Raw genomic sequence first — 13105 nt, forward strand, 5'->3', positions numbered from 1 at the left:
ACTGCCGGAGCTGTTATTGAGGGACGAGCGGAGGTGCTGCTGCGAGCTGCCTGGAAGGTAGGTGGGCGTTGGGCCGGGCCGGGGACCTGGGGGTGGCAGCCAGAATACCGCCCGGGGCCGGCTATACATGCTGTGAGGCGGCGGAGGCACTGTACGGGAGACAGCGCTCTGCCTGTGCGAGCGGGGCTCCGTCGGGCGGCCAAGTTAAATAACGAGACCCGGGTGTGCTACGAGACCTGTGCGGCTGCTGCTGAGGGGGGGACACCCTGCAAAGTGTAGGAGACAGCCAACCTGGAATGCAGCGAGGCGGCAGACTGCCGCGTGAAACTGCGCTGGCCCCATCATTGGGGAGGGGACGGACTTTCCCTGGAGCGAGGGGTGCGAGGTGACGGGCCTGCTCCCTTTGCTTGCTGGAGTGCATGAGAGCTGGCCTACCCTCCTGCCCCTGCCACAAGACGCGCTTCTGCTAACTGGCTGTGTGATACCAAGTGCCTGGTGCACTGTGAAGAGTGCTTCTGCCATACTGACGCCCTCGAGGACGGCAGCACTTCGAGGTGCGGTGAGGTTCTGCTCGTGAATGGAGACGCATGGGAGAGAGCACTGTTGAGGCCCTCAGGACTGTCTGCTGGACTTGTGTGGTCTATCCTGGCCCTCTGAGAATCACCACGGCGAGAAGGCTTGGCCCTATTTTTAAATTCACATCGGGACGACCCCCAAATAGCGAAGCTAGGCTGACTCCTTGAGGGGTGAGAGGTGGAGTGCTGGCCCCCCACGCTCGTATTCTGTACTGGTCCTAGGAGCTGTGCGGCTGTATAGACGCCTCTTTCTGGCTTGCCGCGTCGCACCTCTGATCACCATGGGGAATCCGGACGGGAGGAACAGGGGGAGGTTTAGGCACCCTCAACTGCTGATCAGAAGGACTTACTCTTGGCTATGCAATCCAGCCTGACCTCCATAGAAACCAAGATGGACTCCAAGGCGTAGCGACTGGATGGGGTGTCCCACAAAGTAGATAAACATGAGGAGCGGCTTGCGGAGGCAGAGCCCCGAATATCGGATCTGGAGAACACCTCTACTACGACGACGTCCCAAACGTTGGAAATGGAGAGGGTGCTGAGAGTGATAGCGGCCAAGAATGAGGGCTTTGTGGAAAGTCAGTCCAATTTACAACCGATGCCCAGGCTGCTGGCGCAAGACGCCTCTTAGTTCCCATTCTGAATAGTTACAAAATAAAAAGACGGGCGCTGGAAGCAGGAACACAAGAACAGAGTTTTATTTCTCATGAGGAGAGCCTGTCATTTCGGACACGAAACAGTGTCTTTCGGGAGGTGCTCTAACAAGTTCTCTGAGACATCGCCTTTTATACATCACAAACATTCCTTATTACAATAATGACATTGTGAAGCAAGGAAAAGACATCCCCGACCCCTCCCGCTCTGGCGCAATCCAACACGTGGCTACAGTAGAGGTCCTCACCCCATACAATGGGAGGGGGCTATCACTCAGCTGAGTGCTCCGCTGATTCCTTTGGAATGTGTGCGCCTGATCGATTCTCGGAGGGGTGGGGAGGTCATGATCAATAGTAGCTCTTTTTGAAGAGGGGCGAGTGCATACAGTGGTGGGCAACAAACTGTATCCTCAGGCGAAGGAGATGACCAGTGGTCCGTGCGGACAATCGGGCTCAGTGGAGGGGTCATCAAAGGAGGGGTATTCATGGGAAGAAGGGAGGTGATGGTCAGGCACGGGGTGTGATTCCCAGGGACAGAGTCGCACAGAGAGAGAGAGATCTTATGACCCGTACATGAGAGAGCAGGGGCAGTCAGGTACAGATGGGGGGGGGGGTTATGTCAGCTGAGGCGAAGGATGCTTCTTCAAGAGGAAATGGGGGGTGCGTGGGTCAAGCAGGAGGGTTACTTTTCAGAGCAGGGTCGCGCAGAGGGAGAGGGTTTTATGGTCTATGCATGTGAGAGTGGGGGGGGGGGGTGTTCAAATGTGCGCAGGAGGGAAGCCGGGGATTCCAATGAGCAGGCAAAAAAGGCCATGGTGCCTAAAATGGCTGTCATGTACATATGGGCACGGGCTTTTTACTGGCGGAATGATGCGGTCAACGTTTCACGGTATTCATGGTGCCCACAGGGAGGGGGATGGGAGAAGGCAAATGAACGCCGCTTATGTACATTAATATTGCTAATTTCCACCGTCGCCGCTTTTAACATAAGTGAGTTCATTTCCTAACTAATGGGCGTACATATAATACATGTGTGGTCGATGAGATGGCGTTTGTCAAATACCAGCGAATTGCATATAACCATGGCACAATCGACGCGGTTGGTGGAATGCAGCACATATGAATTCACAGTTGTTGGGTTACTTATACAAGCCTAGAGTTCAGCATACTACACAGTATAAATGTCCTGACTTTCTCTTCGGTGGCATCAATGTACAGCTTTTAAAAGTGACCGAAAAACATTTTGAAAGCAATACAAAGTGGTTGAGGGTGGAATTCAGTTCGACACAAGTAATTTAGTCAAATTGATAGGTGTCTTCGTCACAGTGTCTTTTTAGCAGTGAGCCATCACTGGTAGGCTCTAGTCCGTTTTCTTTCGTTGGCGCTGTTGAGCACCGGCGGTGGAGCTATAGGTCCCGCTCGGATCTAACCTTACGCGTTGCAGGGTGCGGTCAGTCCTCTGCTGTTAGACCACAGTCCTGTTCCCTAACCAATTCTTTAAGGGTGCCTTATGCTCGGCACCTGTATTTCCTTTTTCCTTCTGTGGCAAACCCCATTTCCATCTGAATGCTGTTCTTCTTGTCTGAGTCAAAAAGTCATGTGGAAAAGAGGGGGTGTTGGATAGTCGAGGGAAGAGAGGGCGGAGTGGGGTCAGGTCTTTTCTTGGACACATCAAGGGACCAAGGGAGCAAAGGAAAACGAGCAGGCAGGCCCATCAATCGGGCCCAAAAAGGGGGCGAAGACTTCAGGCACAGGTGGGTTAGCAGACAGAGGGCTTCAGGGCAGCCCTTCAACCTTTCATTTTCCACGTTTGAGATTGCTGTCTCGTCCCGTATCTTGTTGCTCTGCAGCTCCACCTTTGGTCGAGGTCACATGTCTCAAGATCTGCAGCCAGGCTGTACGTCACGTCCGACCCTTCTCCTCCGATGATCGTATATCTTTGAATGGGTACAAAACAAGTTTTAGAGAACTGGCGGGAGAAGACATTTATGCATTTGAATTCTGCCCTCAATCCTACGCATTTGGGGATTACGTTCATCGGTCACAGTCAGAACCCTACCACCATGAAGTATATATGTCGGCATTCCTACTGTGTTTGTGCCAAGTCTATCGTTCATTCCGGCTAACCTTTTCAAAAAAAGGGCAGGGGTGCTATCATCGAGAGAGGGGGAGGGAAAACAGGCTTTCATCGAGGAGCGACAGTTAATCAAGGTCATCAGTTATACTTCGAGGACAGCTGATATGGAGCAGGGGTCAGGGAGAGGCGGGGACGCTTTGGACATTCGCGCTTGAGTGCAGAGGGGTGGGGCAATCTGGGCATTGGGGATCAATCTGGACATTGGGGCTTGTATCTCTAACGGACTGGAAATAGGATGCCATTGACATATAGTCCCCCTATCAAAGGGCCAGATTAGGGGACATCAGCCGTCTTACCTGTCCCTTCCTTCTTAGCCAATTTCAAGTTCTTTCATTTTGCAGAAAGGAGAGGTAGTAATATGGCGAGTTACAATCATTTTAGTTTCTGTCAATTTTGCTGAACACCTTCGCGTTCAATAAGTATCCAATTAGGCTGGTGCCGGCGGGGCACAATTTTACCACAAAAAGGAAGAGGCAATGGGGGGGGGGGGGCTCTCATAGAGAGTGAGAGTCGTCCGCATTCTAAACGAGCCATTCGGTACATGTATGACATGTAGAAAGGTAGAGAGAGAGAGAGAGAGAGAGAGAGAGATAGAGAGGGAGAGAGAAAGAGAGAGACGTGTACGGTAATAGGTCATTTAGTGCGCTCACAACACAGAACGGCAGGGGTCAGGTAACACGGAAACGCAAACAGAGGGAAGACATAAACCCATACATTACATACACACAAACTCAGACAAGGGAAGACAGTACGTGTGTTACATACAAAAAATTCACGACAAAACATAGAACAGTTATTGGCCAAAAAGATCTCTTTCTGCATGCTGCGCATCTTTAGTATCCGATTTATCTACGTTCTGAGCTCTTTTTACCTTTTTCCTCCTTTTCCTCTCGTTTGCCATCTTTGCGAGTGTTCTCGGTTACTAATACTTACACCTCGGTCAGTTGGTCAGGAATTAACCTGGTCGGGTTACTGCTCACGGTGGGATCTTTGAATCATTTTTCCTTTTCTCCCTTTTGGCGAAAAGGTTCTCCAGGCTGAGGCAACGGAGGGCATTAATCGGGAGAACAGTCGGACAGCTTAGCTATATCTATAAGGGTGTGAGAAGGAGGTGGTACACGTTTTTTTTTTTGTTTTTTTTTAAACATTAACAACATTCCTAGTCTTCCAGACGGGTGGTGCTTAGGTAAACCTTACCCCGGAACTTTCCTTGTCCTTTCCCTATCTAGTTAAACGTCATAGTTGCATTATCTGGCGTGCTGGTTCGAGTCATAGTCTGTCATATCGTACTAACCCGTCGAGTATCTACGTCAGTCCATCCTCCCAATCACTAGGTTCTGAGGGAGGAACAGTCATATCTAAATAAGGGGGGTGTTACATCTTACAAAGCTCGTCATGTATAAGCACTATGCTCCAATTCCCTACTTCCCCCTCCGTCGGTCGTTCGGTCATCACTCCTCCATACTTCAGCCGATGTTCCGACGTGACCTGCAGATGGGAGGAGAAAGAAGGGGGGTGGGGGCAACATTCAAAACACATCAGCGCGCACAAATCCGAAAATGTTTTTACTTACCACATACTCGACCTATCTCCACACGGTGCATTCTCTATCATCTCGGTGTTTAAGCCCAGAGGGACCAGTAGTGTTAGAAACATAATCATTGGTGTTCTGCGTATCCGCATGAATCACTCGAGCGTGGTCTTTTAGATCATGTGCGAGGGTGGTGGCCAGGTGGCGTTTCTTCAGTATTGCTTAAGGGCATCTAAAACGTTTTTCCTGCTGCCTGTGGCATACAACGTAACGGCTTAAGTATTGGGCTTTTTAACCTTCAACCTTAATAAAGCTGCTTACCTTTCGCTTATATCGGAGACAGTAGTAACACATTCGAAACTCATTAATGCAATCGCTACAGTTGTACTTGCTTTTTCAAAAACCTTTAATAAAAATGTTGGCGCACAAATACGAGCCTACTACCCAGTGGGCCGGCCACAGAGCAGACTGGAGCCGGGCGTGAGGGGGACGAAGTCGGTGGCCATTCATTTCATAATATAAAGTGCGGCAAGTGCAATAACATCGTATCGAAATTCATTGGGAGTAAGCATCATAAATGTCGAAAAGTCAAACTTTCAATAACCATGGTGCGTTAAAACTTAATATCAATTCATTGTCCGAATGCTCAATTAGTACCTATTTCATATCAATTCATTGCTTTAACACATAATTGGTACCCACCCTATACCAGTTCATTGTCCCAACACATAATCAATATCCATCTTATATCACTTCCTTTTCTGAACACATTATCAATATCCATCTTATCTACTTTCATTGTCCAAAAACTACATATATATCTCAGAACATCAAGGCTTGAGAATCAGGGTACAACAAAGAGCTGAAAGTTTCATTTATATCGGCGCCATTTTGGGCGAGGTCAGGCAGGTCCCAGTACAGTCAGATTGTCTCCACTGACTCGTGGTTGGACCAGAACCTCTTTTGGCAGTTCAAAGAGTTTTTCGCAATAGGGTAACAGACTGGCGATATGAACCATCAGTCAAAAGTGGGGAGGGAGGCAACAATCTCTCCTACCGGGTCACTCTGGTGTTCCACCGGAACTGAACAAATCTGTATTTTTGCAGGATTTTAGTCATTTCAAAACTGAGGCTGGCGCCGGCTGGAGTGCGCCGACGTCTCGTGGTTTCCATCGGGGGACAGGGGCGGGGGCGCCCGTGGAGGGGTCGCCCCCCCCCCCCCGGCTCTTCTAGAATCTTCAAGGTCGAGGAGAAGAGCACAGGACGTGCACCAGTCCTGTGCCAAAAGCCGTTTTTCGATTGGGACCCTGTTGATCGAAGCGTTGGGGTGTCGCTGGAAGCCTCCACCTGGGGAGGTGGGGGGGGGCTCGTTCGCGCCGCTTCCCCCTTCCAGCGACCCCACGCCGTTTCTCGGCTCCAGCATTTTGGGATGGTCGTACCAGGCAATGAAGAGAGGGGGGGGGGGGGAGTCGGAGGCAGCAAGACATCCCCCCGCGGCCTGCAGGGCACCGTTTTCTCTGGACTTTTCGTAGCGGCCAGACCAGGCGATGCGAGGGGGGGTCGGTGGCATGTGCAAGACATCCCCCCCCCCCTCCGTTGTCAGGGCCATCATAAAAGAAAGAAGTAGTGCCGCCGTGTGCAACCCTCCAGTGTTGTCGAAGCAGGGCGCTGCCTGTCAACCCTCCGGTGTTGTCGCAGAAGGGCGCTGCTGACCTCGGCTCCGGTTTTGTTTTTCTGATGGCCGGAGCAGGCGATAGAGAGAGGGGGGGGGGGTCGGTGGCAGAGGCAAGACATCCCCCCTCCCCGTGGCCCGCAGGGCAGCCAAAAGAAGAGAAAGGGGAGACCATTACAACTTTCGGGCCGTCCGCCCCACAGCCTCCCCTTCCGATGGCGGCCAGCCGGGCCCTGCTCTGCACGTGTTGAGGCCTCGCCTTCCGGATGGGCGTAACCGCGGACCTGTTGCACTTCGGGAGCTTCCGGAATGGGGGTAGGTATCTGCTGATTTGTATCTATTTCATGTTACCGTTATTTGGGCGTGGCGGGCGGTGGGACAGACATGCTTTGGATAGCGAGGGGGCGGCGGGGCCTAGCTACCTCGTGGCTGTCTTGGCGTCAAGCTTGGCTTCTTTCGCCATTTTATATTTCTTATTACGGACTATTTCTAATGTTTCTTATTTTTAGTGAAGTCGGAAACTCATCAGTGGGCTACTGACTTAGCTCGATTTCTTTTTCCTTCCTTTTCTAGTGTGTGTCTCATGCTAAAGTTTCTGTTAACAGGATTCGGTGATCACTTCATATTTTATATGTCCTTTTATCAGGGATACCCTCCGGTTGAGCCGGATGATCTACCTCCAATAAATGGTCCGGGTGGAACTAGATTATCAATCAGTGGGGAGTAGGTAGGCATGACGGATTACAACGGGGACAAAAGTCTGCATTACCTACCCTTTACTACTTGCAAAGACTAGACAGAATATTTCTATTCCACGTTATTTGCAAACAGAAAATACCTCAAACGAACTATTCCTTGAACAATAAATGTCCAATCAATCAATCAGTGGGGAGAAAAACAGGCATGACGGATTACAACGGGGACAAACGTCTGCATTACCTGTCCTTCGCTCTCTGCAAAGGGAGACGGAATATTCCTATTCGTCTCTGTTTGTAGACAGGGAAGATCTCAAAGAGCAACAATCGATATAAATCGATATCAAACAATCAGTGGGGAGAAAGGTAGGCATGACGGATTACAACGGGGACAAAAGTCTGCATTACCTACCCTTCTCTATCTGCAAAGAGAGACGAACGTTCCTATTCGCCGCTGTTTGCAAACAGAGAATGTCTCGTCTCAAGAAGAGAACCAATATTTCAAGTAGCAACCAAAGCTAAATGAACCAATAAGCGAACAATATCAGTATTTAAATACCGATTCCAATACAATCAATCAATCAATCAGATGGGTAAAGCCATCCTACCAATCAGGCGTGAAAAACGCCCTACTTAATCTTACCCGGACCGGACCATGTGGACAGTTCTTCGTCTTCCCTTTCCAGTGCCCGATCGTTCTCTTACTCCATGCAGCATTCCTGTGGGCTTCCAGCCAGGACAATAGGTCACTCGAGAGAGGTCGTTCAGAATCGGTGAAGTTCATTCAATCGGCAGCCGGACGAGGGCCCTCTCAAGGCAGGTATACTCCAATTTTTTAGATGTTCACCCCATCGTCTGGACCTCTCTTACTGGACCCTATGTCACTGGTGGGCCCCGCGTTGGGACGCCAATTGTGGAAAGTCAGTCCAATTTACAACCGATGCCCAGGCTGCTGGCGCAAGACGCCTCTTAGTTCCCATTCTGAATAGTTACGAAATAAAGAGACGGGCGCTGGAAGCAGGAACACAAGAACAGAGTTTTATTTCTCATGAGGAGAGCCTGTCATTTCGGACACGAAACACAGTGTCTTTCGGGAGGTGCTCTAACAAGTTCTCTGAGACATCGCCTTTTATACATCACAAACATTCCTTATTACAATAATGACATTGTGAAGCAAGGAAAAGACATCCCCGACCCCTCCCCGCTCTGGCGCAATCCAACACGTGGCTACAGTAGAGGTCCTCACCCCATACAATGGGAGGGGGCTATCACTCAGCTGAGTGCTCCGCTGATTCCTTTGGAATGTGTGCGCCTGATCGATTCTCGGAGGGGTGGGGAGGTCATGATCAATAGTAGCTCTTTTTGAAGAGGGGCGAGTGCATACAGTGGTGGGCAACAAACTGTATCCTCAGGCGAAGGAGATGACCAGTGGTCCGTGCGGACAATCGGGCTCAGTGGAGGGGTCATCAAAGGAGGGGTATTCATGGGAAGAAGGGAGGTGATGGTCAGGCACGGGGTGTGATTCCCAGGGACAGAGTCGCACAGAGAGAGAGAGAGAGATCTTATGACCCGTACATGAGAGAGCGGGGGCAGTCAGGTACAGATGGGGGGGGGTTATGTCAGCTGAGGCGAAGGATGCTTCTTCAAGAGGAAATGGGTGCGTGGGTCAAGCAGGAGGGTTACTTTTCAGAGCAGGGTCGCGCAGAGGGAGAGGGTTTTATGGTCTATGCATGTGAGAGTGGGGGGGGGGTGTTCAAATGTGCGCAGGAGGGAAGCCGGGGATTCCAATGAGCAGGCAAAAAAGGCCATGGTGCCTAAAATGGCTGTCATGTACATATGGGCACAGGCTTTTTACTGGCGGAATGATGCGGTCAACGTTTCACGGTATTCATGGTGCCCACAGGGAGGGGGATGGGAGAAGGCAAATGAACGCCGCTTATGTACATTAATATTGCTAATTTCCACAACTTGGAGCCCCGTTCTCGAAGGAATAACCTCCGCATCCTAGGAATATCGGAATCCACGGCTACAGGAAGAATGGAGGATTACGTGGAGCGCCTTCTCATTGCGCTCTTTGGGAGGGAGGCCTTCTCGCCGGTGCTGGTGGTTGAGAGGGCTCATCGCTCGCTGACGGCTTGTCCGGTACCTGGGGCGACACCCCGCCCAATCATCGCCCGGCTGCTAAATTACCGGGACCGGGACACCGCCCTTCGCCTGTCCAGGGAGCGGGGACAGCTCCGCCACGAGGGAATCGATGTTTCTATATATCCTGATTTCACCATGGCCGTTCAGGAGCAGCGGCGGAAATTTCTACCGGTGAAGAAGAAACTACAACAGCTTAATATCCCCTACGCGATGCTCTTCCCTGCCAGACTCAAGGTGACATATCAAAGTAAGCAACATTTTTTTAACACCCCACAGCTCGCACAGGACTTCCTTAAAACCTTGCCAAAGCCGGTGGCGGGGCGAGCCTCCCCTCCCATCGCCCTGACGCTGGAGGGTGTGTCTCAGATGTCGAATGATTTGAAGGCCCCTAACTCTGATCTGCGCATTGAGACCAAGCCATGTGGGAATGGACCGGATGTTATTATAGACAGGGGATACCTAGACATTGGGGCGGAGGGGAAATTGTCAGCCTCCACTTGATATGGTATTGCTGTAGACTTTATGGTGCGGGCAAATGGTCGCTCCCTTGGAGGAGATTGGAGCCCGCTGTAAACTGGGATGGACTGGCTGCCCCCTCGTCCCCCCCAAAATGTACGCTGGGATATGGATAAGCACGATCTATCCCTGAACTGATGAGATGGCGGTCTCCTGCAACAGAGTGGTTGCGCTGGAAGTTAAAACCGAAATGACCTTACACATGCCCGCCTGAACACCCTCGCCTTGGCGAGGAAGACCCCTGGTCGCCCTCTGGACTCCACCTCTCAGGTGAACCCTTAATAGTATGGCTGTTACTGTTTTACTGCTAGTCCTGGCATGGACTACATTGTGCTCCCCTGTTGGGAACACTGTGTTCAGGGTCGAGGGGGGCGGGGGGGGGGGGGAATGGACCTCGGCAGGTTTGGGCTGCTGATGTGGGAGGGGGGTGGGAATGTTTGTTTTGAGTCGGCGAGATGCGGCAGACCTTGCAACAAGCCACGGGCCATTGACCTCATTTGCAACTTACCGCCTAGATATCCCTACCTATTTGAGACAGACCACTTCTTAAGAATATGTACCCACACCTTTCGCTATGACTGAACAATCGAGACCCCCCACATATCGCTTTCTCACTTGGAATGTAAGAGGGATGGGGGAACCCCGCAAGCGCCGGCACATTATCTTACTTAGATCGTCATGACATACACTGCGCGATGCTGCAGGAGATGCACTTCACTCTCCCCACCCCTTCCACATTTGCCGCTCGCTGGGCCAACTGTAAATGTTTTTCCTCCTACTCGTCATATGCTTGCAGTACATGCATCCTAGTGAAGAAGTCCCTTCCGTACACCCCAATAGGTTCTGTTACGGACAAGCAGGGCCGATATTCTATTCTCTGGGGCAGGATCGCCAATCAATCCTTCAAGTTAGTTTCGTGCTATGGGCCGAACACGGATGACCCGGAGTTTTTTCGAGTATTGTGGGGAAAGGTGTTTGAGATAGGCTCTACACACTTATTGGGGGGGGGGGGGTTAATGTTACAGTTGACCCTACATTGGACCGCTCGCACCCACACCACTACTCCCACTCATAATCCACCCTCAAGATGATAATTGAAGACCATGAATTACATGATGTATGGCGACACACACACCCCACAAGGAGGGAGGGCACTGGTATACCACGGCCCGGGCCTCTTGGTCCAGGATTGATACATGGTTTATCACTAAAGCACTAAGCCCTTGAGCATTACTCAACGGTGTGGGAAGCTTTTAAAGTTACCATATGGGGCCTGCGTAATGAAAAGAGTGGCGGTATCCTGAGAGATATCCGTTCCACCCTGAGCAGGCTGGAGACAGACCTCAAAAAGATTGAGGCGGAGTTGCAGCGTAATCCCACACCTGAGTTGTAAGCTAAGCTGCGCACTGTGCTCAGTGACTATCAGGAGACAGCGGAGAACGAATGCAAGTACAGAGGAAAATATCGGTAAACAGTCATAATATCGATTCCAAAATATAGAATGGACATAATATCGAAGTAAAAATATAGAATGGACAAAATATCGAATGGACACAATATAGTGGTTAAAAATATCGAATTTAAGGTAAGTAATATCGATTTTCAAAATATAGAAGTCAAAATATCGAAATATACAATATAGGCATTAAATATATCGATTTTTTAATAATATCAATTTTTTTAAAGTGTTTTGTATGTTAGTATATGTGTGAAAAGTGTATATTAATTTTTGTAATGTATGTTTAATGTATTTTAAGTAATGAATTTTATGTTATTTAATTTTTGCCTAATTTAATTCTGTAGCGGGTTGTGGGTTTATAGGGGAATAGGGTGGGAAGTAATTTAATTATATTAAATTAAATATTAATTTTTAGCAATTATTATTAATTTTTAATTAAATTTTGCTTTTTAGTTCTGTAACAGGTTGTGGGTTTATAGGGGAATAGGGTGGGAAGTAATTTAATTGTAATTATTTAAATATTTTTATTTATTTATTGGTATTCATTTTGAATTTATTGTTATTTTTTAATTGATAATTAATTTATATTAATTGCCAATTAATTTGTATTAATTGATTAACTGTTAATTATGTTAATTTTCTAAATTTATTTTCTGTAGCGGGTTGTGGGTTTATAGGGGAATAGGGTGGGAAGTAATTTAATTGTAATTAAGTAAATAATATTTTTTATTCATTGGTATTGATTTTAAATTTAATGTTAATTAATTTTTAATTGGTAATTAATTTCTATATTTTGGCAATTAATTTTTATTAATTGGTAATTATGTTGTATTAATTAAATATTTGATAATCATGATAATTGTATTAATGTATTTTCTGTAGTGGGATGTGGGTTTATAGGGGATTAGGGTGGGAAGTAATGTAATTGTAATTAATTACATGTTAAAAATACTTTTTGTGTATTGATAATTAATTTACTGTTAATTTTTAATTGGTATTAATTTGTATTATTAATTAGTTTTTGTTATTGAAAATTAATTAGTTGTTAAATAATTATGTATAGGTTATTCATTTTTAATAACTAATATGAAGTTGTATTTCTAATTAATTATTACATAATATTAAATTGGTTATTCATTTAAATTAATGTTTTATTGGGATTGATATTTAATTTATTTTTAATAATATATTAAATCCTTACTTTCCCTACTGTTAAACTCACTGGAGTGGGAATAGTAATTTTCACCCTCCCGCTATCCAACGCTTTCCCTACTGTTGCACTCTCTGGAGTGGGAATATTAATTTTTACCCATACGCTATCCAACGCATTCCCTACTGTTGCACTTTCTGGAGTGGGAATAGTATTTTTTACCCCTACGCTATCCAACGCTTTCCCTACTGTTGCACTCACTAGAGTGGGAATAGTATTTTTTACCCTCCCGCTATCCAACGCTTTCCCTACTGTTGCACTCTCTGGAGTGGGAATAGTAATTTTTACCCTACGCTATCCAACGCTTTCCCTACTGTTGCACTCACTGGAGTGGGAGTAGTATTTTTTACCCCTACGCTATCCAACGCTTTCCCTACTGTTGCACTCTCTTGAGTGGGAATAGTAATTTTTACCCCTACGCTATCCAACACTTTCCCTACTGTTGCACTCTCTGGAGTGGGAATAGTATTTTTTACCCCTACGCTATCCAATGCTTTCCCTACTGTTGCACTC

Source organism: Lissotriton vulgaris, chromosome 9 (genome assembly GCF_964263255.1).
Source record: "Lissotriton vulgaris chromosome 9, aLisVul1.2, whole genome shotgun sequence".
In the NCBI taxonomy this organism is placed as follows: domain Eukaryota; kingdom Metazoa; phylum Chordata; class Amphibia; order Caudata; family Salamandridae; genus Lissotriton; species Lissotriton vulgaris.